General features: G+C 36.7%; 1 protein-coding gene across 1 annotated transcript in view; it reads right to left on the reverse strand.

Moving 5' to 3' along the window:
* The window catches only part of LOC148071507 (leucine-rich repeat and immunoglobulin-like domain-containing nogo receptor-interacting protein 2), a 177,512-nt gene extending 153,925 nt beyond the window's left edge, over window positions 1–23,587 (reverse strand). Inside the window, exon 1 of the mRNA XM_087798710.1 lies at window positions 23,036–23,587. The gene's annotated coding sequence lies outside the window, so the exon portion shown is untranslated. The remainder of the gene's footprint in view (window positions 1–23,035) is intronic.
* Window positions 23,588–23,934: the final 347 nt, after the last annotated feature.

Below are 23,934 nucleotides of genomic sequence, written 5' to 3' on the forward strand. Positions count from 1 at the left end.
ATCTTGTGCTAGATACAGCACAAGAAAAAGTGTTGGGAAGTGAAACAGCAGTTCTATACAATTGCTGGGTTAGCTAGACTGGAAAATTTCCATTCAAAATGCCATGTGTCTCATGGGTATTTAATAATCAAATAGCACTGCTAGATGTAATTTTACAAGCTCAGCAAAAGAGTGGTTTGCTCGCATTAACTATCATACTCAACCCCAATTTGTGCACTGACCCAAGCAAAACTACAGATCAGTGTGTTGGCTACGCTCTGGTAGCACTGCCATCTACATGTCCTCTTAATGTTCTATACGTGCATAGTGCACTGAATAAAACATGTAACCCAAAAGGGTATGCTTTAACACATAAGCTCCACTTCTCAGTTGTTGTTTTATTGCCCCTTACTCCAATGTTCCCATCACTGACGTCTCAAAATAGCCTGATGACATTTCAAGAGGGAGTTTGTGGCACATTTTTGATGTAGCAGCAATGCACTGATAAAGCTTCATGAAACAATGTCCTCAATTTTAAAAGCGACTAGATGACACACTTTGCACTATAATATTTGTCCTTGAACAACTTTCTCAATGAAACTTTACAACAATGTAAAACTGAGAGCGCCACCTACTGAGCTCCTATAAGGACACCGCTTCAGGAAGCTAACCAGTCTTGCACGCTCCTAGAGAAAAAAACTATTGACATATTTTTAATTCAATCGAAATTGTTTATCATTTTCATCAAATGAGCAAACAACAAAAGGTAATGAAATCAAAATATGTTTTAAATTGAGCCCCTAAGAGATGTGACTGTTTCCTTATGCTATAGTGTATGTATTGTATTATACCTATATTGCATTTGGCAGTAGTTTTCTTTGTTTTTGTTCATATCCATATATTCGTTTGCAACCAAGTCCTTCATTGGACATGGAACGTATTACTTATTAATTCTACTATCCAAATGACAATAAACACCTATAAATGAAGCAGTCATTGCAAAATGGACCTAAAACCTTGTGATGGTCTGATGAAGGTTCATGAAGCAGTGTCATGTTGTTAAAAGCAGAGGTCCGTGGCCCGGTGCATGGATCATGCACGTGATATGTTAGTGGTGTTATGGTGAGTAAAACATGAAAAGAGTTAACAGTGAGTTTAGGTGTTATTATAATGAACATACAAGAAACAGTTTTACGCCGGTCATATCATTTCTGTATTTATCCACCAGATACTGCATCGCCCGCTCCAGTCGCAATGGCATTTTTCAGCTCACTCGCTATTTTGGTCCAAACACTTGCTATGTGGAGACGTGAAAAAAAACGTTAAAATTCTTTTCATTAGTGAAAATAACTTCAATTGTGCGATTGAAGGACACTTTCTACACTACACAACTTAGATAAAATACTTCAAATACAATCAATACTTCCAAAAAAATGGTTTATATATAATAAAAGAAAAAACATTGGGCTATTCATCTTTTTTTTTTATGGCAACTCTAGTATAAACTGGTTAAAATATTGAAGAAAATATGCGTAAATCCACTTTTCAGCGTGTGATGAAGCATTGAGTTATTTCTCATACCTTTATACTGTTTGCCTTATCACTTCACAGCAGCTTCTACAGTTTTTGTTCTCCCAATGTCATGCTACTATTCATCCCCAATCTGCTTCTCTTCAAAACAACAAATCACCATTTGGCTCTTTTTGTCTTCAGGACTACCAAATGTCTGTTCCTTATTCAGACTCTGAGCTTTCTTTCCACATTGTCCTCGGCTGCTCATTGTCTTTGCCTCTTTCTGCCCCTTGTTATTTATGGAGCGAAAAACCGCAGGAGTCGAGAGAAGTCGCCCGGAGCTTTTTTTGGAGTCGAAAGCTAAGCTATCCAATGCCTGCCAAGGCATTATAGAAGGCCTTTGTCATAGATGGGAAGCCTTTTGCCACCAAAACCGTACTGTAACCTCTGCGTCCCCATGTCCCTTCCAGCCTCATTAACACTTATCTGAGTGTGGCTTGAATATTTTCCCCTGTCTGCAGTCGCAAATGAGTTGGCTAGTGCAGTACAATGAGGTGTTTCTAAAATAATTGTGGCAAAATCTTCATTTTTTGCAATCTTTATTCCCCATGCTATCAATAGTCATATTCCAGCAGCCATTCCAGTGGCCCAAATTATCTTTACTAGAGAACTACCAGATTCCCGTACCCAACTGGTCACCGTCACAACCAGCCATTCAACTTACATTATTAGTAAGTAAGTAAGTAAGTCATTTGTATTTATATAGCGCTTTTCCAGACCAAGGCACAAAGCGCTTAAATAATCAAAACAATACTCAATAAAATATGTACTTTAAAGGTCAAGATAATACTGAGAACAGTTGTTTTTGTTGCATAAAAAAACAAAACAACAGCACACATTTCCTCTTTTATTTTACTTTTCTTGTTTTTTTGGCCTTTTATGTCACACAGTGTAGGGCAGAAAGAATGTTTTACCACTAGAACGACTTCAATCCATGGTGACTTGGCACTCCTACAATGATGGTAACATGTGTATCCTTGTTTTGCATAACATTATATGTTTAGTGAAAAGGGCAAAGTTCCCATTTGAATCCTTTTCTCCTGGTTGTTGCTGTCAAATTGAACAATAATGAAACCATATGGAATAAAGGAGGCTTTCAAACATCTTGTCAAACAACTGTCTTTTATTCATCCCTTTAACGTATCTCAAAAATCTTTAAACATATCTGACTCGTCTCCTGATCCTTAACTCCATAGAAATGATAGTTTATTCCATTCCTCCTCTTTTATTATTTCACCAGTTATTCTCACTCTCCACTGTCCTCATTTCAGATGCAAGCTGGGGTCCAGACCACCAGAGACTGAACTCCCACCAGCCTGGACAGATGTCGCCAACATCCATCAACCACTTCCATTATTCATTTACATCCTCCAAACCAGCTCGCTTAATTAGAGCCAAAAACTCGCACTGTTGTCATGCGTCATCCTCGACAGGCAGTCTGTTTGCACTCTGGATAAGATACTTTTTTAGATTGACACAATTAATTATTGCTAATTGTGGGATCCTGAGAGTAATGGGTCTGTTCAGTAACACCCCATTCTCAATCCATATCATAAAGTAGAAACCCTAATTTTCAGTACTCTGTAGATGGCTCTCATGTACAAATAAAAGTGTCTTACTGACCAGAAACTGTTTCCTTCAACTGAGAAAAATCTCTAAACTTAGGAAAATGTTGTCGGAACATGATCTGGAGCTTGTAATCCATGCGTTTGTTTCTTCTCGTCTGGACTATAACAGTTTGTTTTCATGTCTTAACAAGAAGGAGCTGTCTCTTCTGCAGTTGATTCAGAACTCTGCAGCGAGAATTCTGAGCTGCTCAAGTAGGAGAACTCACATTTCTCCGATCCTTAAAACTCTTCACTGGCTTCCAGTTTCTTTCAGGATCAACTTTAAAATTCTGGTTCTTACTTTCAGAGCTATTCATGGTCAGGCTCCTCCTTACATCACTGATCTGATCCAGCCTTACACCCCAGCTCGGGCTCTGAGGTCTGTGGATCAGCATCTACTTATGGTTCCACGCACACGGCTCAGGACCAGAGGAGAGAAATCTTTTCAGGCTGTTGCTCCTAAGCTTTGGAATGATCTTCCTCTCTCTTTGCGCTTGATGGAATCTACTGACTCCTTTAAGAAACACCTTAAGACGTTTCTATTTGTTCAGGCTTTTCCTTGAATTTCTCGAACTCCTGTGTTGTTCTCAGTATTATCTTGATCTTTAAAGTATGTACTTTTTTGAGTATTGTTTTGATTGTCTAAGCGCTTTGTGACCCTGGTCTCGAAAAGCGCTATATAAATAAATATTACTTACTTACTTACTTACTTAAAACCAAAGACTATAATATCAAAAGTGAGATCTTGTGGGCTCTGAAAAGTAGTAAATTACTTCTTAAAGCTTCATAAGGAGAACACTGACTCAAACAAACCTTTTTTTTTTAAGTCTGATCTTTCATTCCCACCAGAACTGTTTTCTCAAATTAGTTCAACATTGTTGCAAGTAATTCTGACCCCAGCAGGAAGCATAGCATGAACTGCTTTTGTTGGTACTGAAAACGATGTTGTTATCATCAAATAATGGCTATTGTTACCAAAACTGAAGCTACTGCAGAAAACTTCATTACGTATTGTATTGTGCTACAAACTGCAACCTTCATACATTTTGTATTTATAATAAATGTAGGGTTGGGGAAAATTAGATTTATGTAAATCATCTACTATTTTCAGTTGATTAATATAATTCCAAAATAGATTCGGCTAGTAACGTACCAAAGGGTAATAAGAGTGGAAGCAGCACAGCGTTTTCAACGTTTTCCTGAAAACCATTTTCTTTAAAATACATTAGACATATTTTGTGGTAATTTTTTTATGCATGTTTTGTTTGTATATGATCATTAGGGATGAGGTATTGGATGATAGATATATTCTTCATTTTCTTTTTCAACATAGTTTGTACAAGTCTTTAAGTTTAATATGATTGGATGCCTCTGATATGTTGTGTTATGGGAATACATTGATTGCATATGCAGGGTGTTTCAGAGTTTGATCATGTAAGGGACCCTAAAAACTGAATTTTGTGGCAAATATCCTCCCATAGAAACATTTTAGCAAGGGTGTTTCTTTAGTTTGAAAAAAATGTAAATGAACATGTCACTCTTGTAGCATGGTCATGTGTTAAATGTACCAGAATATTATGTAAAGGGAAGGAGAACTTACAACAATTTTTGCATGTATGGTTTTTAGATCAAATATAAAGTTAAGGATTGTTGATTTTGATGAAGTGAGAACTAATACATATAAATTGCCTGGGCCGCTAAACTTAAACACAAGTTTATTGTTTGGACATTTCCCACAACACCCATGTTCATTCCTTGCTATGTGCTGTCTATTTTTCTTAAGTAATCTCTGTGGAGTGATAATGAAAGATGATTAATCAAGTTGTGCTGATCCCCCTTTTTATAATTGCTTTTTTCTGGAAAGATCTCATACAAGGATTGTGCTGCATCTGAATTTTAAACTTGCAACAACAGGAATTGAGCTACTTATGGTTGGACAAAGGCTTCCTGCAGTAACTGTATCGAACACTTATGTGGCCTCTGATGACTTATTTCATGATGCCAGCACCATAAATATTCCCCTTTTTTAATCAACTCCATGTCAGAAAGAGGATGGCTAATAAAACTGAATCCTCCAACAGGAGAGTCTTCATTTTACGATTCCAGTCGGCATAAACCTCAAGTTCTTTTGGTGTTGTAAGATGTCTGCAATAAAGCGTCAATGAGTCCCAACTGCTGCAGACTCAAGGTCGAATAATCACTCACTCTCAACGAACCATTGGATTTCTGGCTCTAACATGCTGTCCAGTGTAACAGAAGGCATTTATTGAGCTGCTGCTGCTCTCTTACACAGGTAATTAGAAAGCCACTGTTGTCTCTGCACACTTCATGTGCATTCCTTTCTTTGTCTGACTTTAAATGTATCTGGCTGGAACTGAGAGTATTCACAGGCTGGTGTTGTACTTTAATATACAGAAAAACTCAACCTCTACAACTCTTACAAAGCTTAGAAGGTAGAATTGCGAACATTTAGTGAATTTACGTAGGACATTTGCATGCATATGAACTGTAAAGTTTAATGACTGGAACAGGAGTACTATGCTTACACAAGCAAAGCTCTTCCATGGCCACTTAAGAAAACAAATGCAGTCCATTTTATGGCTTGTTGTGATGAGGTCTGCAAACAGATAATGAAACTGAGCATTATTTGCTTTCTTCTTTAACATCAGTAGTCACTTATCGCAGGAACTACAACTTCACTTTTCATTGGTGTTATAGAGTTTGGCTTGGTAAACATATTCAATTCAAAAGTGGTTACAAGCAAATAATATAACAATTAAAAAGATGTCTTTCTCTTACAATATTAAAGAAGCAGCTATTTGGGATCGATGGTAACAGGGGGTGGTGACCAATGGACTGTATAAACATTGATCGATGTGGACAAAGGTAGTGAAGCTCCATGAAGCAGAAATTAAAACTTATTTTTGACTATTTAAAATATGAAATGTGGATTTCATGAGTGTGTCATTTCTGTATAAGACTAGTCAGCTATGTACATTGATATTTTTCTGTAATTGAAGAACTTCACAGATTGACCAACTCAAATTCATTATTGCCCGGAGCCTTGGCCTTTTTAGGACTTGAAAACCTAAAAAACCTATAAACAATCACTATTTTTTAAAACCAAATTGTATTTGTTATGTTTGTCCTTGTATATTACTGTATAACCTGTAAACTGTATAACCAAGGCCGAAAACTGATACCCAAAAACGAAACCCATCACTTTGATAACTATTAGTACCATTCCATTTATGTCTATTACTGTGTACTAACCTTGCTTAAATTAAGGAATTGCAATTGTTTCAAAAGCTTAAAACGATTACATTCTAAAGATATGACAATATTCATTTGACATTTAACAATGCACAATAAATAATGAAATTAAAATGTTTTCTTGTCAATTAAAACAACACAAAAAGTGTGTGAATATGTAAAAAAAAAAACGAACAATAAAGAAATAACAAAATATATATATATTTATATATTTTTTTTTTTATTTCTTTGTTGTTCGTTTTGAATCTTGATAAGTTATATGGTTCGCCATTTAAACTAAAGACCTTTTTCTCTGACTCAACTAGAGAGACATCACTATGAGTGTTTGTTAAAGATTGGATCGCGTTAGAAACATGCAACATGGTCACATGCAAATTGAGATACATAGTTGGTGGAAAATAAGAGAGGACTTTATCACAAAAAAAGAAAAAGAAAACTGTAAATATGCTTTAAATAAGAGAATATTTTGTTAAAGGTTGAGAAAAATGTTATCATGATCATAATCCTGAAGCCACTTCATCTCATTTTCTGTGTAGCATTAGCGGTCTTGCTTTAACATCGGTTAAAGATTTAAATCAAGATCCTTGGATCCGCTCTACACCCTTGTGCTGTTGAGCCTGCATTTTAATAACGTTCCTACTTAAGAGCCAATCAGTGAAGCTTGGACTCTGACAGCTGCTGTAGAGCAATAAATCATAAAACAAGTATGAAAAAAAATAAAAAGCTTTGCATGTAATTATAAGTCGGCTACGGTCAATCTGGCAACCAAACTCAGAGTACACATTGGGTTTTGATTGCTTACTTTATTTCATATCAGTCTGGTTCTTCAGGCACAGATCATCTTTCATACTTACCTTTAAGTAATGATTACATTAATTTCACGTCAGCAAATATAAAATGTATCAAGGCTATGGGTCAGGTTAACTTTGAATTTTGATTTTGAATGATGTATTTGAGTGGATCTTAGTACTGCATATATATTTCTGATAATGTTATTAGTGGTGCTATTATAAGTTTTCATAATAACAATAATAATTGTGTTAATGTACATTATATGTAGATGCAACTGCCTCGATTCCAGTAGGGACCCTTGAACAGGCTTCAACTTTGGGAAGTAATTACACAACCAATATATCTGATCTGGGTTGAGACTTGCTGTTAAAAATGCATTTGGGTCATCTGATCACAACTGAACTTCTCCAAGTACAAAATGCAGACAACCTACAATGTTTGGATCGCCCTGAATAAAGTAGTTCCTTGTTAAGTTTTATTTAAAACTTGTGTGTTCTTTTTGTATTTTAATATTTTTTGGGGGGGTTCTATATTATGGATGCTGGTGTCCTTGAGGGTTAAAGGTTTCATTTATTTTTACCTCACATCATAAATAGCTCATTGAACTTTATAAATGTCCGTTATCTATGAACACAGAGAGAAAAATCATTATGTTCTCATTAGGGTTTTTGAGCTGATGTGATTTACAAAAGATTCTCTGCATCGTTGGATATCTGAAACAAAAGAGAAAAGTGACAGATGAAGCACTCAAAAGGTCAGTCGGAGCCAAATGTCATTACCTCCCAGAGTGCCTTGCAGATCACAGGGTCACATAGCTTTTATTCAAACCACAAAGGATCTGAAAAGTGAGTCACTCAAATCTGAAGGCATCTGCTCTTCCTTGAAGCAAACATGTTCTTGCTGCAAGAACACCTAGTTCTAGTATCCACATTATTTTAAGTTTTTTCCAAAAGGGATATAACTAATTGGTTGATACAATGAAGATACAATGATCACAGTAGATTCCGAATTGTTTTCTTATATACCACCTTAAAATCGTATGGATTTGTTGTAAGTGTATTGGTAAATCTATACATGCAATTGGATTGAATTTCCATGTGTCCTGGTTTAAACCAGCAAACACGGACATTCCTTGACTACAGGACCCATCATTACTACATCATTGGCAAACGACAATTATGAGATCCTCTGATCACCAAAGCAAAGACATTGGCATCCTAGCCGTTAAAATAAAAACTATGTCCATCAAAATCTCTTATAATAAGCCAAGTCTCACAGGGAAGCAATTCGACTTATCACTGGAAAAGCAATCCTGATGCTGACACCAGTCATTCTTTGACAGAATAGTCAATGTTACTGGGTTCATTACCCTATAATATTGGATCACCCTCCACAAGATACCTAATAGAATGTGATCAGTGTCCTCCTCTGTTCACAGACACCCATGCCAATTGGTTGAGAAAACTTTCATTAACATTTATACATCCTGTAGAGCTGAGAAGTGTATTATCCTGTTGTTGGAATACCATCTACTGTATTGTCCTCCTTTTTTAAAAGGGGCTCCTGCTCTTCCAGAGGCTCTTCTCTAGATGTACATGCAATATTAGACAGGTGTGTCAGCCATGACAGCACCGCAACATCCAGCGACTTGAGGATATACTCAAAAATCCCAGGCCCCTTATTTATGGTCTCACTGAACTCTTTCCTCATCCATGTTTTTGCCATGGTGACAGCCACTGCTCGGCCTATTTATGACCTGATGGCCGTCTCAGGAGTTCCAAAGGCCCATATCACTTGAGAGGCTACCTTTTTCAATTTGATGGAACCCATCACTTCTGGACTCCACCACTAAGTACTAAGGTGAACACCATGACAGGCACTTACTACCACATGGCCCACAGCTTATGCAACCAAACATTAACGACATGTTTGGGGTTTCCATGTCTTTCCGTCAGCCTTCCTTGCCTAATCTAACTCAACATCAATTTACAGAACATATTAAAAGCCAATCATCAAACTACACATGATTATTTTGTACGTTCTTTTGTTGAAACAATGTGTTTATTGTGGACAAATTGTGACAACATAAAAGCCCATACCAAAGATCTTAGGTAGGATTTTATTTACTATTCAGAATCACAAGTAATTTAACCAAGATACAACTTTTTTTTGTTTATTATTGTGTGTAAATTATTCAAAGCCAATTGACGATCTTCTTAGACAGTAGAGTGGCTACATCAAGTGACTGTGGGGTGTAGTTTAGTAGTAGTTTGGAAGCTGTTAGATGTGGAAGGTGCTTGACGATGTGTGACATTGGAATAGTTGTGGTCTGCCGGTTGAGCGCTCTAATGTCTACACATAATGAGATCATATTATTATGGGTAAATAAACATATTTTATACCAGAAGCATCATTACTAATATTTTGAACACGTATAAGACAGCAGGGCAAAGGTGTATTTTCATCAGAAAGAGCGATTACGAAATGAATTTGACAAGGAGTAGAGAGCCACACATCAAGTGAAATACAATTCACTCCATAACTATAACATCAATACAGGAGAGAAGAGGGAACATTAGCGTCCAAAATCATTTTCAAACATTGCTGGCGAAAGTACACAAAACCACTTATAAACCCATCTGTAAGAAGCAATAACGATAAAGTCTCAAAAGAATATTTGGGAAACAGTTGTTTTACAATTCTGTAGAAGCAGACTGTGTGCCAAGTCTCTGGTTGCTCTGCCACTTTTCAGATCAGTACACCTAAGATGTCCAATCATTGCATTTTTTTTGTTTCTGTTATGAAAAGAAAATCTTCCACATTGACTTTATATGCATAGCTGGTTGCCGATTGGAAGTGTTCAATAGTGAGAGACATTCTAAGCATAACTGCATAATTATAACTATACAGTTGTATCTCATCTTATAGACATTTATTTAATGTGTTTCTTCTACTAGGTACAGTTTTACCTGGCCAGTTATCATTAAAGTACTGTATTTATCTGGAAGTGTTTTAAAATCAGCTACATGAAGAACTTCACACTGGCACTTTTCATTTCAGTAGGTTTTTAATCCCAATACTCGACTCTGCTTCAGAGTAGTTTAACATTGTGGAAAATGAAAATTCCCTCTTAGTTTGTTTTGCTCTTCATCAAGTGTAAATCAAAATTAATATTGGAGATGTTCAGGCAACAGTCTATTTTTTTTTAATTACCTTAACTTTAGGAAAAGCAGCCACTTTGTAAGTAAGTAAGTAAGTAATAGTTATTTATAAAGTGACTTTCTAGACCAGGGTCAGACAGCCAGAGAGCAACAGCCTGGAAGGATTTCTCCCCACTGGTCCTGGAGTGTGTGTGTGGAACCATCCTCAGATTCTGAATCACAGACCTATGAGTCCAAGTTGGGGTGTAAGGCTCAGATTACTGATGTAAGGTGGAGCCTGACCATGAATAGCTCTGAAATTAAGAACCAGAATTTTAAAATTGATCCTGAAAGAAACTGGCAGCCAGTGAAGAGTTTTAAGGATCAGGGAATTGTGAGTTCTTCTACTAGAGCGGGTCATAATTCTCTCTGAGTTTTGTATTAACTGCAGGCGCGACATTGTATTATTTTAGGGGTGTTACACAATATTTACACTCAATATAACTGTGTGGAAGAACTTAATTTAGTAGTAAAGGGAATTTAGTAATGATGTTGATATAAAATTGACTTGAGTTATATCCAGATTAATAAAGAATGTATAATATGTTTCACTGCCTCACAGTATACAAGGTTTGAGTCCTGGTTCATCAAGTCGTCCACTACCTTATCCCTATGAAAGTGGGGTTCGCTTTAACAACCCTAGCCCACTGGGATGAATATTAGCAATGGTCTAATGAACCTTCTTGAAGCAGTGATGTTATTGTCAGAGCCCACTAGATGGCGGTCTCTGCACTATTTCCTTTGTTTTGAACAACTGTTCTAATGACACATCACATTATTTTTAAACTGATGGCGCCGCCTACTGACCTCTAAACAACATGACACTGCTTCATGAAGCTTCATCAGCCCATCACTAATGAAAAGTCACAATATTTACCTTTTTTTTTCCATAAACATTTAAATGGCAGTTACTAATAGGAGGAAAGTAACTGCAAGAAAACAAACATAGAAAATCTATATCTTAATGAAAAACCCAGTGATTTTTTGATTTCACTTTCAATATGATTTTTATAATGAACAACCCTTCATTGCTTATTAGCCATCTGGTGCGCTGGAGGAAATAATCTGGATATCTTTGTGTGCTTGAGCTGATTAGCTCACAGAAAAAAAGTTAATGTACTCTCTTGTTAGCAGAGTCCATTAGAGTTGTACTTTGAGTATCGCTGATCGGTTAAATGTGATGACCTGCTCTTAGCTGCTTTCAAGTGCTGAATAATGCTTCTTTATTTCCGTCAAAGTGCATGAATCGAACAGAACAGCTCCTGCTACTGTGTTTACAACTCTCACCAGTATCCCTCAGAGTAATAATAAGTCGCTTCACATCATTTCAAGCTCTTATCCTTCTCTTTTCCATCCTCCTTTTTTGGTTTAACACTTGACAATTATCATCCATCTGCTGGTTTCATGTCTCATCAAAGACATCTTCCCCTCACCAAGCTTAAATATTCACTCCGTGTTCTTTCAACAATAGCTTACAAACACTTGGAAATAATTGAGTCTCAGTGGGCTGCCAAAAAGGGAGCAGTGATGGTGCACAGTGGAAGTGATCAAATATGGCCTTGAGCCAACCATCTTTGTAGATAGTCTTTGTATTGCCATTGATCCAGGGGCGGATACAACCGAGGAATACATTATTTATGCACTTTTTCTCCCATCACAGTTGAAAGTACGAAGTCACAAACATTAATGGGATTAGAAGGGTGTCGACTCATAAGAGCCATGGGGTTGACAGAAGCAACTGATATCTAAGGGTAGTGAACTGGTAGCTGAGCAATAATTGACGTTGAATATGTTAAGCTTAAGCTGTTCATTTTTGTAAAATTATGTAAATAACAAGTGAAGAGTTCTAGAAGTTTGCATATTTTAGATGCATATGCATATAATATTTTGTTAGAAATATGCATTGTGTGGCATTTACACTGTTGTCTAAGCTTTTATCAAGTTAACATAAATGTTAAAAGATTAAAATGGCTTTATTTATAACAATATCTATTTCTATTGGATCTGTATCATAATACTTATTCATCTCTAAACTCACCACGGTGCTAACTATGATTTTATTTAATATGTCTGTACCACTGGTCAGAGATACTAGAGAGTACATTTGAAGAGGCGAACCACGAGGAAACACAAAGCAAGAATGACAGAGCAAGAAACAAGATTGCACAGTGGATTGGCTTTTGCTCCTTAGTGAGAGCTTTAAGTGGCTAAAAGATGCAGGACTAATGCTGAGCCGGCCCTGCTACAATTGGACACGGTTAAGTGTAACAAGCTTGTCTTCTCAAAAAATACTTTTGTTGTCGCATTTACACAGTTTAACAGTTTTAGTCGACAGGGGATGTGTAAATCAGCAAGGATGTTATACAAGCTGAGTGTTGAACAAGGCAGATGGCAAGTGTAAGGCATTGATTGTCACAGATTTCACTTAACATGGTGAGCCAGATGACTTTGGTGCCCAGAGATCACAGATTAAATAATATTCCTATCCTGGGGAACAGTTTTGGTTGGACAAATACCCTCTGCTATTGTATATATAATTATTATTATTATATATAAGACTTATGAATACAGAACCAAGAACATTTCCTGCAATAAACTAGTTACATATAACCAATCCTTTTTTCCTTTTTTTGAGTTTTTTGTAAAATATTGTGGGAAGTTGTTTGCCTACATCAAAAGTGGAAAAGATTATTGTTTCTCATTAAATAATGTCGACCGCTGCAGTTCAAAATCATAGGAGTGTTATTTTCATCTGTTTTTTATGGTCATGGAAAAAAGTGTCCTCCAGTGTCTTAGTACATTTGCTACTTAATTAGCTGCAAGAAAGCTTAGCACTTCCATTTTCTTTTGTAATAAGCATAATAAAATATATTGAGGGGCTTCCTGGTGCAGTCATGTATTATAATTTCATTAATTTCTGTTGAGTGCTCAAAGATGTAAAATTGCCCCCATGTAGAGTAGGTATTTCATAATACTGTGTGTGTATGTGCATTAATATGTTATTTTTCTATTTACTTGATGTGATGTTAATAGGTCCGTATATTTTTATGTATTTACAGTTATTGCAATATTCGCATGTGGCTTTTCTTTTTGGATCAACTTAAAAATTATGTTGAAGAAAAGAAAAACAACCAAGTTATTTTTAAATGAAAGGAATTAAACTACACATAATGTGAACAAGAGGCAAGAATAAAAACGTGAAAAACACAAAATATTACATATTATTTCTTTCAGTTTACGAATCAAAGATAATCATGTTCTTGTCAGGTTGTCGTATCCAAAATGCTTTTTCTGCAAAGTAATTTGGCTGATAACATATCTTTGGACAAAGTCACCCAAATTCATGAATAAAGTAAGTCTTAAATCTTAAATCTAAAACCATTGCTGCATTCTTTGAATCCTCTCAGAGAGATCCTAAAAAAAACTAAAAATACTTAACAAGGATTCTTAGCTTACCTCTCCTGAAACAAGGTGAACAACCTCCCTGGCTTCCATAAATACATATGCAGTGACTGAAGTTGTTCCCCTTGACCCAGAGACAACACAGGGGGAACTACAAACACATTGTTTTTCGGGCCTTTGGGTCACATTGACCCCGAGATAAAAAAAAAAGGATTAAGAGTGATTCTACATTCTTCTCAGAAAACTCTGAGCAAAAAATGGACATCAACTTCTTTCTAAGTAAGGAGGTGTGGTTGACCCCCGTTGCTAGGTACGAGTCACCATTTCAAAAGCTGTGATTGGTTGGTTCAAAAAAGATAGATACAAAAATCTATCCTTTGTGAAAATGGGCAAAGAATGGGCCCACAGACCAATACCTTACTTAACCATAGAATATGCTTTTATGACCACTGTGTACTTGTAAATAATATTTTACATAAAACAAAAATGTTGTTAAATAAATAGTAAGCTATAATTTAAAATATATACTACATAATAGGTGAAAAGAGAGAAAGACTGCAGGCATATTTTGTCATAACTGTAAATACATGCAAATATACAGATCTATTAACATCACAAGTTAGTATAAAATAACGTATATCTTTTAAATGCGGGACAGATCACATCTTTGAGAGCTACAAAATTCAAACAATTGTTCTAGAATTTGGCCAGTGGGAGCAACTCTTTTCACTAGGAATACGGCCCAAGGTATATTGTTTTTGTAAAGGATTCTTGGAGCAAGAGTTAGAATCCCACCCTAGGATTGTTCTCTCTTGATCGATATTCCAGAAGCTCCCTGAAGTAAATCAATGTCCTCTCATTGTAAACAACAACAACAACAAAGACAAAAACCTCTGTGTTGTTTTTCAGAGCTGCATAACACCCCTTTGGTTCTCTGTCTCTGTAGATAGTTACAGATCTGACCCTGGAGAGATTTACATCCCTGGGGTGTTCTTTTTTAAGGTCAATTTGGTCGTCTGGTGAACAATGAGCACAAAGACTGGAGGATTTCACATTAAGATGATCATTGATTTATATTCAATCAGCAGATCAGCAACCAGAGAAACAAATGAAGGTGGTTGACAATAGCGACGTCTTTGTCTGACCAGGAAGCAAATGTCGGTGTAAGAATTAAATAGCTGCTTCTTAATTAATCAACACCCCCCCTATGTTATCTTGGAAGAAAGATAGTCTTTGAGCAGCATTTGGGTTTCCTTATTTAATCTCATCACATGCTTCTCTTTGAAAAAAGGAAACATGAACCAAAATTATTTATTACAGCTTTGTTTTTTTTACTTCTTCCTGCGCTTCTGGGAGAAGGTTTAAGACAGGAGATCTTTTCGCCAAAGAGACCATCTTTACCGTGGCAGCTCTAACTCATTTTGTTCATTAAAACCGGTTATAAACCCCTGGTGGAGTCCAACTCTCACTGCACAGCAACTGATTTATGACTGAAAATGCAGACTAAAGACTAGTCATACAAGCCCAACATATCCAATGTTCTCTAACCCATACTCCCGAGAACACCCAAAAGGATTAAAAAGTATAAAATAGGTACTTTAGGTACAAGGTCAAAATGATTAACAAATCAGTTAAATATAAAAGTATATGTGAGAAATATAGGTAAGTATTATATTTAAAAATAACTATTGTTTTTCTGCTTGCAAACCTTTCAATAATATATATTTATTACAAGTACGAGTCAATATTGATGTTTTTCAATTTCAATAAAAATGGGAAAGCATTTTTAAAACTCACATTTATGATATTAATTGATCAACTCTTTTGTTCAACATTTCTATAAATCTATTTTTGCTTATTTGACACTGCAACCCCTCCTGCAAAAATGTTCAATAAATAATGTTCAAGTTTTACCAAGACCTCATTAGATACTGGTTAAATAAGCTAAAGAGTCATGACTCTCTATGTATGTAGATAACTGCAAATGCTCTGGTAGGTTCTGGCAAGTAAAGTAAGAGAAGTGAAAGTATTTGAAACTCAGTGCTTTATGACGAAGGCTCTTATGAGCTCTTTGTCAGGCTGACAGCTGTCTGAGATGAGGTGCACATAAGGAACAGCCATGATGTGAATTAAAAGAGCAACACTTCCAAAGATCCTTCTACAAGTGTTTTGCTGTGTACATGTCTCTCTGAATCAGCATAAGATGACGGGAGCAGGGGGATGGTTCAGCACGAGAACTTTTGTTACTTTGTTTTGTTTGCACTTTCTGGAAGGCAGCCAACTGGTACTATCTATAATCCAGGATTTTTTATGTCTACAGAGAAATACTTATTTCCTTCCAGTCTTTTCCTGTTGAAGAAGATTAAGTCTTAGGTTGCTAAAATGACATTTTGCCTGGTTCCTATTTATAGTGACTATTTGTAAAGATTGCCACGCTTTCTCTTATTTTGCTAACATACATTTAAAACCTTCTTTTGTTTCTATTTTACCTTGAATGAGAGTTTAAATCCCCCTAGAGCCTGTTTGAGCCGGGTAACAACTTCGGTCAGTTACAGATCCATCCTACATGCCTTCCTTAATATCTTCAAGGAGCCTTTTCTGAAATACGGCTTATTCATTCATGTAAGTAAGTAAGTAAGTAAGTAATATTTATTTATATAGCGCTTTTAGAGGTCCCCCGTTCATGGAGTTCTGCAAAACCCACTGCACTAAATTAACCATTCATTTTTCACCTGTTTGAATTAAAATTAATTCAACACAATTTTTTAGACTTCTAAATTCAACATTGCGTATGCAGTGCCAACCTCTCCACATCTCCATTGTGCTTTGCCGCCCAGCCAGTCAATCACAGTAGTCGATGATTGTTGACATGGCAACAGACGTAGAATTGAAATACAGTATAGTAGCAACAAATCAGATATCACTACATAGAGCAGTGTGTATAGAGATATTATTGGAGTTCATGTTTTGTCGGCAATATCAGTAAGATTAGTAGAGATTGCCCATTAAATGGCGCCACTACTACTTTAAACTGATGACGCCACCTACTGACCTCTAAACAACATGACACCGCTTCATGAAGCTTCATCAGACCATCACTAACCAAAGTGTTATAAATAATGATAGTTAGACAATTAAATACTAACAAGACATAATGTATTTTTTCACACATAAGTTGCCTTGCCTTTTGTGTGTTGTAGGCTGGTTGCGTTCATGACTGGCTTTACTTTTTGTCACCTGATGTTTTTTGCAAACATACTGGAAACAGTTACGGTAATTAAAATAACATGAGATATTACTAGTTACAACAAGCATGTGAGACTGTCTTCTTATTAAATCAGCTTTGCCTTTGTTCCCTAAAGGGTAGCAAAAAGACCAACATCAAAGAAATATTTGAATAATGCTCAACTCCTGTGAGCCCAAAGGAGACCAGGATCAGTGACCTGCGCTAACAAGAACAGGTTCAGTGTCCCAGTGCGAGCCTTCAATAGAGGGATGGTTATGTCATCCGGTCCTGTGTAGAAGCGCGACTGGACTCTATGTTTCCCTTAGAGGCAGAAGAAGACTGGAACTAGTGACATTTGCACCATCCCTGTGCCGCTCACAATTCACATGTGAGACGTTTGTTCTTCAAAGCACACTTTCCAGGTGGAAAAAATGATGTGGCAGCAGAGAAATAATACTTTACAGGTTCTAACAGCAACACTGATTCTTAATGTTCACTAGTCTAAAAGTCAAGTATAAAGGTTGAAATACAATGTTATAAATGATCAAACGTATTGCTTTAAGGGCAATAAAACCCAACATTTCTGACTTAATTATTTAGCAAGTTGAACTTTATGAAACACAATCCCTTAATATAACAAATGTTTTTTTTCATGTTTAATGCATTCACACCTTGATCTACTTCACAATATAATGAGAAAAATCATTGTGCACAAGATGAAAGCTGAGATTTTTCTTTTTACCCACCGACAAGATAAAAATAAAAATAATGGTAGGAAAGAGAAATCTGTAAGGTCCATCTAAAATTAAAAGTATATAACACCCAATATCAATCAATCTGTTTCTAAATGTACACTACTTGTGCTTTAACTTTGTTTTTTTGTTGATATTCTGTTTATCAGTTGATTATTTAAGTATTGTTGATTATTTATTCCATTTTGTTGATTTATTATTTTTATTTATTGCTTATTTTTTTAATGTATTATTTAATGTCCTTTCGATTGTCTACTTCATGTTTTATTTCGTGGGTCTGAGAGGACTACAATTAGTAAAAAGCTTTCTAACATAAAGTAGGAGGGGATGCTTATGAGAAACTCATGGCATTGAGACTCTTGTGCTAACTGTTATATAAAAGGTTAGTTAATAACTTATGCCTTCCTCAGTTAGTAAATAAATAATGATGCACCTTGGTGTTTTTTTAATGACTTAACATTTCATGCTCAATTCTGACACCTACATTGGTAGCATGAAGCTATGATGATTCAAATAAAACACTTAAAACCTTGTTGTTTAAATTTTAGGTTCATTGACCCTAAAGGTCAACATTTCATTGAACTATTTGTTTAATTTGATTTGGCCAAAAATATGTTAATGACTAAAATCCAACTTCACTTAGCAACTGAGTTCATTTATTTTAGATGTTCTAATGTCGGCCCATTTTATTCCAAGTGGAAATCTTTGAGGCGAGAATGAGGTCAGAGCAACTTAACTATATTCTGCTGAGTTTTGTTTCACTGTTTTTTCGGTTATATTTCTTCACTTGACATTGAACTGTAGTTTACTTTTGAAATAAATACATATCTGATGAGGCAGAAGACGAAAACACGATCACAGCAACCATTCAATCATGTTTTTTTGTGTGCAAATTTAGCATTCTTTTTGTCTCTCTCTCTCTCTAAGCTTCCCCTTTGAGGGTTTGCTGCACCTGTAAATAATCCTGTGTTCCTTAGAAACTGGTTTAGTGTAGAGTTGTAAAAAAAGAACTCCAGTTTAAAGTGCACTTCACATTGTAGTCCATGTAAAGGAAATGTGAAGAACTTCCTATCCTTGTTGATTGAGATTTACACTGAATATGTACCTGACAAATTCTGATCCTAAAAGCGCACAACAACAGGTTCAAATGATTCAAATGTATTACACTTGAGTCCATATGACAGAAGAAAATAACACAATAATGACATTTACACCACTTTTGAATTCATTAATGTAATCGCGTTTACAATCATGATTAACCTGATGATTAATCAGGGACATTATGGGATAAATCATGATCCAAAAAAATGTTTAAAATGTTAAATCGTGTTGAGATGAATACTGATATAATAGCTATCTACATTATATGTGGCATAGGCAACTTACAATTTATGTCAAGTTCCACAATGTCACACCAATGGCAACTTCTACTGAAAAGTAGATACATGAAGGAGTAAATGGCTCTCAAACATCCAGGCATAGTGAAACACAAGAAATTAGCTGTCTACAATGCATGCACTCAACTCACACGGACCAAACCCAAGGAACTGGAGGAAAGGCTGGCCAGTGAAATCACTTCTGAGAAGAAGTAGCAACATCGCCGAGGAAGGTCTTAACTTAGACAGAAAAGGAGGGAGTTCGCAGGATACTCAGCTGGAGGTATCTAAGCGTAGTTGCGAAGCAGCTGAGCTTTATCACCAGGCTACGTATGATGCAACACTTAACACCACCTAATCGTTATCAGTGGTTTAGTAAAGATCCAACATGTGCTCCAGACCCGCTTCTCCCACACATAACATTTCAGGGTGTACTGCCGGTCTCACACAGGGACTGTATGCCGGGCCTGGTTTTAGTTTAGTTTTTAATGCCTGTGGAGCCTTACTAGTATTATGTGAATTTTAGATTCTTGTCGATGTATCCCTACCCCCTCCAGAGAGGGAAACAACTGCCCTCAGATCAAATATTGCACTCTGACCTCTATATCTGAATAAGATGCTATGCAAGCCCACCCTTGGGGCTAGAACAGTCAGGGCTGAATGCTTAAAGAGTGTTGCAGCATCTACCATCAAGTTTTTAAAAGTCTGTTTTAAAAACCTGTTGAGATGGAAAAACATAATTCAGGAACTTTCTCCGAATTCTATAATAAGTGGGCATCCTACTAACATGTCCACGATTTTTAAATAAATATTACATGTACAATTAAATTGTATAGTTATTATACAACGTAATAATTTCTTTGTTGTGTCTCCTACTCTCATTGACTAAACGGCACATGCACCTGTCCCCGTTTTTAGCTGCTGCATCACCTCTGAACTTGACTAATGCCTCCTCTCGACAGACGCAGAAAGGGTCTTTCTCAAAGGTTGTACGACACTTATTGCCGTCGGCAGATAGCTAGAGGAGGTCACACTCTCAAGTGACACAGACAGAGAGTTCACTGTCAGAGGAGAGCTGTTCACCTGAACGTGGCTTCCTGTTTCTGGAGCCTGTTATCCCAAAAGGCACCAAAGCTTCATGCACTTATCATTGGTACTGTAGATATATACTGTATAAACAAAGTATACATACGTTTGTTATGTTTTATCTATAAATGTATGGTAAAAAATATATGATCAAACACCAAATGAAGACATTATTGGTAAAAGCAATGAATCAAATTGTCATTAATACATCTAAAAACATTTAAGTTGTATCACCAATTAGCATAAACAGAAAGGCCACTGACATAAATACATTGTTTAAAACACTATTAATATAACAGTGACTGCCCACAAATGAATAACTTCAACTCAACAACATTGTACTTTTTTTTTGTTCATTGTGCATTGTAATGAAGCACATAGAGATCTTTTCCCCCATTCTAGCTTTTCCAGCAGTGTACCGTGATGACGAATCACATTCAAAAAAGACAGCTGTTTGAGCATATTGTGTTTCGCTTCTTCAGGGATACAAAGGCCTGACAACTGAGCCCACACATCCGTCCAGGGATCTGTATCCAGTTGACCAGACCAACGGACATTGTTTCCCTAACCAGCTGGTGGTCTAGCACAGTAATACATACAGTACGTGTGGCTGGAATACATTTGATATCTGTAAAAATGTATCCAATGTTAATCATTAAGTTGTACTGTACAAGTGAATACATATTTAAAAAGCAAAATGCTGAAGAAATGTAAACACGTCAAAATATCAAAGCAAAATAGTCAACAATAGTCAGTAGGTAAGAAATGTATATTTGTAGAGCACTTTTCACTATAGGGACTCCATCCCCAAAAAATACGATCAGAGCTGAAATTAAATGTAATTTAACAAAAACACTTAGTTGTTATTAGTCTCCATAACCATGAGACACCTTGGATATTCAATTTAGAGAAATTAGGAGTAGGAGGATAAAGGCACAAGAGCTATTTATCAATTAATTCAACCAAAATCACAAGTAACATTTCACCAATTGACACATTACTCTTGCAGACAATTTTTTCTTTTCTGTTCCTAAAAGTGACACCTTTTTGAAGTTCAAGATTTCAAGAAGATTCAACTATCTTCCCATTAATTTGATGCACTGTGAACAAGAGGGCAACGTGACTGAATAACCATGAGTGGTGTATGGCCTGCTTTTCTCTACGGTATCTCTTCCACTCAGTGATGAGCAGATGCATAATATCACTTAAAATGGAGGTCTTTGTCTTTGACTCCTGCCATCATCTTGAAAAGATAATAGAGGAACACTGTGTCTAAGGTTTAACGGATACGCTGGATAAGATTATAGGCAACCATGCAGTCTCTCTCACCTGAAAGTGTGTATGATTGCTCAAACAGATCCTGCATTTTTCACACCAAAAAGATGCACATCACTGCACCAGTGAACATATAGGAAATCCGCTCCATATTATTCGCAACATGCAAATGGTTGAAAGTGACAGGCATACTCTAATGTGATGTAACAGGATATACAAGAACATATAAAGCTGCTTCTTTAACTATGCTTCACCATATTGAGGCAGTGCGTCAGTACAGCCGTGGTTAACGTTCAATAAAACATCAAAAGGGATGAAGCTCTGAGCTTTGGACAAACATACACCCACTCATACACAGACTACGCGCCTTATCTATGCCACTCTTACGCACATGGACTAGTGTACGTAGGGATGCTTTAGATGTGCTCATTAGATTGTATGAATGGATAAACCAGAGCAGATAAGACGGTTGCATCCTTTTTAAGACGATGTAAACACACTTGAATACAAATGGGATTTCAATGGAACATTTGAGAACGGCTTGCTATGAGGCATGTGTGCATGGGAACAAGTAGTCTTTTGAGCAACCTTTATTGGCTAGTCAAAAACTGGAAGCACAGGAACTGTCATTCACTTCCACTCCCTCCCACCCACCCCCCCACCAACCTCCCGCCCCTCACCGATGAATGAACTGCAAGAGCAGTCTCTTCAAATGTTAATGTTCAGCGGAAAAGGTGTCCAGCGCTCGCACTTCTGCACAGAACATGGCTATATCATGTGCCCTGATTAAATTAATCAATAGAAATGCATGTTTATTTCTCAATCATGTAACATTTGGCACACTAATAAAGTCATGCACTCGTCTTAATTTGGGTAAAAAACTAAACAATTTAAATTGTGTTCAATGCGTTAATATTCTGCTATATGTACTTCTCTCAAAGCTATATGAAGGGAAAACATAGAATACCATATTTATTAGGAGCGAAAAGTGCAGGTGACTGTTATGTAGGACATCTGTGATAGCATTGAAGACAGACAAAATCAGTTCACTTTGATTCAAGATAAAAGAGACCAAACAGCCTTTAAAATGCAAAGAGGCACACGCCAGTCTGAATAAAATGTTGCCACTGTTTGGAAGTCATTCAGAGCAGCGACAGACGGGTATAGTTGGAAAACGACGAGGACAAACAGCAACTGCAATTATCCCTCTTCCACTGGCAGCCATCCCTGGTGGAAACCATTACATAGCATCGTACAGAGAGATGGATTGCTTTTTCTCAGACATCCTTTCTTCTCTGCAAACACACATGAACAAGTATGCAGATGTTCAAGGATATATTTAACGCTGCAGAAGGGACCACCCTTCAAACAGCCCACAGGAAACCATTTGAGTGAAACAAGTTGAAGAATATGCGTTGACCATTTTGAAAATTTAGCACGACAGAAAAAAATTAATGAATAAATAAAACTAGAGGACAGAAATGGTTTTTCTTACCTTACATTACAATCCAGAATAATCTGTTAGTCCACAAATCTGAGCAATCTCTGAAGAAAACAAGCAAAAATCCTCCTGAATAATAATCAAATTCAAATCCTTTTTTGAACTTTTTCAAGAACTGAGTCTTTGAGCAATCTGTACCATGTACTTATTTTTGGATGTTGTATCCTGACAGATATTCTTCCTTGGTAAGAAAAAAAAATTGTCCTTTGAGTCTGATCTCGTCTGATGACCAACAGCTCCAGCACAAGTGAATCAAGCCAGTGTTCGGCACTCCTCTCTGAGGCGTCAGGAGGAAATTCAGTATCCGCTGTTTATCGCCTCACCAAGGGGAGGGTGCCCCCCCCAAAGAAGGAAACTTTCCAGACCAAAGGCAAGGATGGGAGAGATGATAGAGGATGACACTCAGTCCTGGTCAGCGATAATTTCCCATGATATCCTGCTCCTTCAGTAGATCTGTGCCTTTTCCGTCAATAATTTGGTGGTCATGCAGCTTGCGCTTCCCCGGAACTGGATATGAGAATGGATGCTGAGAAAGCAGCGGAATGAAGCGAGCTGCTTGTTCCGACGCTGCCGCCTCACTCTCTCTATCTCTCTCTCTCTCTTAGTCTCTCCTCTCTTGCATTCACCCTCCCTCACACACACACACCCTCCCATTCGCATATTGCACCTTCCCACCCTTTCATTTTCTCCGTCCTTCTCTTGTTCCCTCCTATACATGCATGCACTTCTCCAGCTTTGGATTTTTACAATAACCACTGTGCCATTTCCAGCTACGTCAGACATAACGGGCTCATCACCCTGCTTCTTCCTACAACAAATATAGCTGGATTCATTTGCAAAATGAAACAGATACAAAGAAAGTTCCATGAGAAAGACTATCTGTTTTCTAAATA

Source organism: Callionymus lyra, chromosome 9 (assembly GCF_982586985.1).
Source record: "Callionymus lyra chromosome 9, fCalLyr1.hap1.1, whole genome shotgun sequence".
Lineage (NCBI taxonomy): Eukaryota > Metazoa > Chordata > Actinopteri > Syngnathiformes > Callionymidae > Callionymus > Callionymus lyra.